General features: G+C 52.0%; 3 non-coding genes across 3 annotated transcripts; 1 reads left to right on the top strand and 2 right to left on the bottom strand.

Annotated features, from left to right (window-relative positions):
• The first annotated feature begins 492 nt into the window (after positions 1 to 492).
• TRNAG-GCC (transfer RNA glycine (anticodon GCC)) lies at positions 493 to 563 on the top strand. The gene has a single exon. It is a non-coding gene; the product is annotated as a tRNA-Gly (tRNA).
• Positions 564 to 1,104: 541 nt separating this feature from the next.
• On the bottom strand, positions 1,105 to 1,178 carry TRNAN-GUU (transfer RNA asparagine (anticodon GUU)). The gene has a single exon. It is a non-coding gene; the product is annotated as a tRNA-Asn (tRNA).
• Positions 1,179 to 3,497: 2,319 nt separating this feature from the next.
• Positions 3,498 to 3,571, bottom strand: TRNAN-GUU (transfer RNA asparagine (anticodon GUU)). The gene has a single exon. It is a non-coding gene; the product is annotated as a tRNA-Asn (tRNA).
• Positions 3,572 to 6,000: the final 2,429 nt, after the last annotated feature.

Raw genomic sequence — 6,000 nt, 5'->3', positions numbered from 1 at the left:
GAGCCCGACCAGGGCTGTGCCCGACCAGGGCTGTAGGGCGCGTTGGGAGCGCGTTAGGGACGCGAAAGAGGGCGCAGGGCGCAGAACTCTGCCCGTTTCTCCCCAGGATTTTGGGGAGGACAGGGAATCTGGCCAGGTCAGTGACTAGGCTTTCCCAGAAGGAAAGTCCAGTGACAGTGGCATGTTGTGAAACACAAGATTGCTGGTGGTCTGGAGGGTGCTTTCTGTCAGCCACTTCTCCCGGGAGCAGCCAGAGAGCAGGCTGATGTCGTGCTCTGTCAAGCAGAACACTGGCCCCAAACCACTGTCCTTAGCAAAAGCAGAAACATTCATAGTTTCAGTCTCCTGCATCTGATTCCTGCCATCAGCATGTGAACGTTTGGCAGTCCAAGGCTTGCCATGCAAACTTTGTTCATAGGTGTCCCATGCGAATGCATGGGCCTCATCACTACTGTCTACGGCAGGGCTCTCTGCTCAGCCTATGTAAGTGAAGCATTGGTGGTTCAGTGGTAGAATTCTCGCCTGCCACGCGGGAGGCCCGGGTTCGATTCCCGGCCAATGCAAAGCGCCCTTCTTTTGGCTTTGCTTTAGAAGTCAGAGATATAGACTTGGTGGGGAAAAAAATGTCATAGAGTGACCCCGACGTGATTTGAACACACAACCTTCTGATCTGGAGTCAGACGCGCTACCGTTGCGCCACGAGGTCCCTGTGCATGCAGTTCTCAGCCCCGGATCAAGAAATGCTTCTGTGCCTTTTATTGGCCCTCAGTACGCCTGTGGTTAAAGTAGAAGGCTTGGTGTCCCGTTTCCAGTCCTATTGGTGGAAATGACTAGAGGTGAAGAGATGAGAGAAGATAGAAATGTTGAGATAGAGCATGTCACGCAGGCAAAGCGAGAGCTCTAAGAGCAAAGCCAGACAGCTGTGTTTTAATTCAGGACTTGATGTCCCGTTTCCAGTCCTATTGGTGGAAATGACTAGAGGTGAAGAGATGAGAGAAGATAGAAATGTTGAGATAGAGCATGTCACGCAGGCAAAGCAAGAGCTCTAAGAGCAAAGCCAGACAGCTGTGTTTTAATTCAGGACTTGATGTAGGCAAAAGCATACGTCCCTGGGTGGGCTTGAACCACCAACCTTTCGGTTAACAGCCGAACGCGCTAACCGATTGCGCCACAGAGACCAACCACCGCAGTGAGCGTGTTGGGACTCAATATATGTTTTTACCTTTGTGCTCCTGCCTGCAGCTCTAAGGTCCTGGCATAAGACAGGTAGGCTTAGACTCCATTGTGACATGTCTTACTTCTCTTAGAAGAAGGTTCTGAGTTGCCAGGCAGCTTATCTTCTGCCGGGCACACTTTCCTTTGCAGGCTTTCAGGTTGTGAATCCAGCACTGCTTAGGTGTCCATGTCAGACATGAGCAGCTCATTGAGCCCCACTGTGTGTTTTTTGTGGAGATACAACTCTCAGACTAGAGGGAGCAGGCGGGAAGTGGGTGAGACTCACACAGGGTGGGTGGGGCAGTTAAAGGATGTTATCTAATAGTGTAATCGAGGAGTTGGGTTTTTTGTGCTCTACACTTTAACCAGCGATTCTTTCTAAAAGGAAATCCCAGGGCAGTACCCGCAATGAGTGGCATCCCCACACCCGAGGTTGCATTGTGGTAGCTGTTCCCTGAGACCATAGCCCCTGTCCCCATGTCGCCCTTTCTCCTCGTGTAACTCACCCCAGGTTCGGTGGCTCTGATACTTGCTGCTTCTGCTGCGCGATCATCCCCATGATCTGGGCCTTTGTACGAAATGTCATGTAAGATGACTTTAATCAGCACGGCGTTTGTCATTTGCTTGGTTGTCCTGTCACTGTTGGATGTTTTCTTGCGCAGACTACTGTCTAATGGTGGGAAGGCCACGAGACACATGACTTTTCTCTTTCCTTGTTAGCATAGTTTCCTCCCACTGTCTTGGTGTGCTGCCAGCCTGTGAGACACGTGTCTTGCCCATCTCAGCTCCACTGTGGCATGTTAGATATGTCTTTGAGCAGAGTCCCGGTCCCAGAGCTGCTGCCTTCTCTGCACTCTGGCTTGTAAGACTGCAGGCAAAGGCCCTCCCTGGCCCCTCAGCCAGATAGATACATTTTACCTGCAGGGCTCAGCTTTGGTGAAAGATATTGGCGAGAGAGAGGAAAGGGGACGGCCCGTGGTGCACCCCCTATTTTGCATAGAACCACAGCCTCCTGGGAGGGCAGAGACATGAGGGTTCTCAGGGAAAGCCCTCCCAGGAGTGTTGAAGGGCAGGACGTGAAACACAGCAATCCCGGAATGGCCTGGTCTAAGATGCCTGTGCAATAGGCCTGGCCCTAGGCTTCCGGGGCTCTTCCTCGGCAGAGGCCCCAGTGGTATGAGCCCGACCAGGGCTGTGCCCGACCAGGGTTGTAGGGCGCGTTGGGAGCGCGTTAGGGACGCGAAAGAGGGCGCAGGGCGCAGAACTCTGCCCGTTTCTCCCCAGGATTTTGGGGAGGACAGGGAATCTGGCCAGGTCAGTGACTAGGCTTTCCCAGAAGGAAAGTCCAGTGACAGTGGCATGTTGTGAAACACAAGATTGCTGGTCGTCTGGAGGGTGCTTTCTGTCAGCCACTTCTCCCGGGAGCAGCCAGAGAGCAGGCTGATGTCGTGCTCTGTCAAGCACAACACTGGCCCCAAACCACTGTCCTTAGCAAAAGCAGAAACATTCATAGTTTCAGTCTCCTGCATCTGATTCCTGCCATCAGCATGTGAACGTTTGGCAGTCCAAGGCTTGCCATGCAAACTTTGTTCATAGGTGTCCCATGCGAATGCATGGGCCTCATCACTACTGTATACGGCAGGGCTCTCTGCTCAGCCTATGTAAGTGAAGCATTGGTGGTTCAGTGGTAGAATTCTCGCCTGCCACGCAGGAGGCCCGGGTTCGATTCCCGGCCAATGCAAAGCGCCCTTCTTTTGGCTTTGCTTTACAAGTCAGAGATATAGACTTGGTGGGGAAAAAAATGTCAAAGAGTGACCCCAACGTGATTTGAACACGCAACCTTCTGATCTGGAGTCAGACGCGCTACCGTTGCGCCACGAGGTCCCTGTGCATGCAGTTCTCAGCCCCGGATCAAGAAATGCTTCTGTGCCTTTTATTGGCCCTCAGTACGCCTGTGATTAAAGTAGAAGGCTTGGTGTCCCGTTTCCAGTCCTATTGGTGGAAATGACTAGAGGTGAAGAGATGAGAGAAGATAGAAATGTTGAGATAGAGCATGTCACGCAGGCAAAGCGAGAGCTCTAAGAGCAAAGCCAGACAGCTGTGTTTTAATTCAGGACTTGATGTCCCGTTTCCAGTCCTATTGGTGGAAATGACTAGAGGTGAAGAGATGAGAGAAGATAGAAATGTTGAGATAGAGCATATCACGCAGGCAAAGCGAGAGCTCTAAGAGCAAAGCCAGACAGCTGTGTTTTAATTCAGGACTTGATGTAGGCAAAAGCATACGTCCCTGGGTGGGCTTGAACCACCAACCTTTCGGTTAACAGCCGAACGCGCTAACCGATTGCGCCACAGAGACCAACCACCGCAGTGAGCGTGTTGGGACTTAATATATGTTTTTACCTTTGTGCTCCTGCCTGCAGCTCTAAGGTCCTGGCATAAGACAGGTAGGCTTAGACTCCATTGTGACATGTCTTACTTTTCTTAGAAGAAGGTTCTGAGTTGCCAGGCAGCTTATCTTCTGCCGGGCACACTTTCCTTTGCAGGCTTTCAGGTTGTGAATCCAGCACTGCTTAGGTGTCCATGTCAGACATGAGCAGCTCATTGAGCCCCACTGTGTGTTTTTTGTGGAGATACAACTCTCAGACTAGAGGGAGCAGGCGGGAAGTGGGTGAGACTCACACAGGGTGGGTGGGGCAGTTAAAGGATGTTATCTAATAGTGTAATCGAGGAGTTGGGTTTTTTGTGCTCTACACTTTAACCAGCGATTCTTTCTAAAAGGAAATCCCAGGGCAGTACCCGCAATGAGTGGCATCCCCACACCCGAGGTTGCATTGTGGTAGCTGTTCCCTGAGCCCATAGCCCCTGTCCCCATGTCGCCCTTTCTCCTCGTGTAACTCACCCCAGGTTCGGTGGCTCTGATACTTGCTGCTTCTGCTGCGCGATCATCCCCATGATCTGGGCCTTTGTATGAAATGTCATGTAAGATGACTTTATTCAGCACGGCGTTTGTCATTTGCTTGGTTGTCCTGTCACTGTTGGATGTTTTCTTGCGCAGACGACTGTCTAATGGTGGGAAGGCCACAAGACACGTGACTTTTCTCTTTCCTTGTTAGCATAGTTTCCTGCCACTGTCTTGGTGTGCTGCCAGCCTGTGAGACACGTGTCTTGCCCATCTCAGCTCCACTGTGGCATGTTAGATATGTCTTTGAGCAGAGTCCCGGTCCCAGAGTTGCTGCCTTCTCTGCACTCTGGCTTGTAAGACTGCAGGCAAAGGCCCTCCCTGGCCCCTCAGCCAGATAGATACATTTACCTGCAGGGCTCAGCTTTGGTGAAAGATATTGGCGAGAGAGAGGAAAGGGGACGGCCCGTGGTGCACCCCCTATTTTGCATAGAACCACAGCCTCCTGGGAGGGCAGAGACATGAGGGTTCTCAGGGAAAGCCCTCCCAGGAGTGTTGAAGGGCAGGACGTGAAACACAGCAATCCCGGAATGGCCTGGTCTAAGATGCCTGTGCAATAGGCCTGGCCCTAGGCTTCCGGGGCTCTTCCTCGGCAGAGGCCCCAGTGGTATGAGCCCGACCAGGGCTGTAGGGCGCGTTGGGAGCGCGTTAGGGACGCGAAAGAGGGCGCAGGGCGCAGAACTCTGCCCGTTTCTCCCCAGGATTTTGGGGAGGACAGGGAATCTGGCCAGGTCAGTGACTAGGCTTTCCCAGAAGGAAAGTCCAGTGACAGTGGCATGTTGTGAAACACAAGATTGCTGGTGGTCTGGAGAGTGCTTTCTGTCAGCCACTTCTCCCGGGAGCAGCCAGAGATCAGGCTGATGTCGTGCTCTGTCAAGCACAACACTGGCCCCAAACCACTGTCCTTAGCAAAAGCAGAAACATTTCTAGTTTCAGTCTCCTGCATCTGATTCCTGCCATCAGCATGTGAACGTTTGGCAGTCCAAGGCTTGCCATGCAAACTTTGTTCATAGGTGTCCCATGCGAATGCATGGGCCTCGTCACTACTGTCTACGGCAGGGCTCTCTGCTCAGGCTATGTAAGCGAAGCATTGGTGGTTCAGTGGTAGAATTCTCGTCTGCCACGCGGGAGGCCCGGGTTCGATTCCTGGCCAATGCAAAGCGCCCTTCTTTTGGCTTTGCTTTAGAAGTCAGAGATATAGACTTGGTGGGGAAAAAAATGTCAAAGAGTGACCCCGACGTGATTTGAACACACAACCTTCTGATCTGGAGTCAGACGCGCTACCGTTGCGCCACGAGGTCCCTGTGCATGCAGTTCTCAGCCCCGGATCAAGAAATGCTTCTGTGCCTTTTATTGGCCCTCAGTACGCCTGTGGTTAAAGTAGAAGGCTTGGTGTCCCGCTTCCAGTCCTATTGGTGGAAATGACTAGAGGTGAAGAGATGAGAGAAGATAGAAATGTTGAGATAGAGCATGTCACGCAGGCAAAGCGAGAGCTCTAAGAGCAAAGCCAGACAGCTGTGTTTTAATTCAGGACTTGATGTCCCGTTTCCAGTCCTATTGGTGGAAATGACTAGAGGTGAAGAGATGAGAGAAGATAGAAATGTTGAGATAGAGCATGTCACGCAGGCAAAGCGAGAGCTCTAAGAGCAAAGCCAGACAGCTGTGTTTTAATTCAGGACTTGATGTAGGCAAAAGCATACGTCCCTGGGTGGGCTTGAACCACCAACCTTTCGGATAACAGCCGAACGCACTAACCGATTCCGCCACAGAGACCAACCACTGCAGTGAGCGTGTTGGGACTCAATATATGTTTTTACCTTTGTGCT

This window comes from Pleurodeles waltl, chromosome 4_1 (assembly GCF_031143425.1).
Source record: "Pleurodeles waltl isolate 20211129_DDA chromosome 4_1, aPleWal1.hap1.20221129, whole genome shotgun sequence".
NCBI lineage: Eukaryota > Metazoa > Chordata > Amphibia > Caudata > Salamandridae > Pleurodeles > Pleurodeles waltl.
This window is presented reverse-complemented; position numbering and strand designations above follow the sequence as displayed.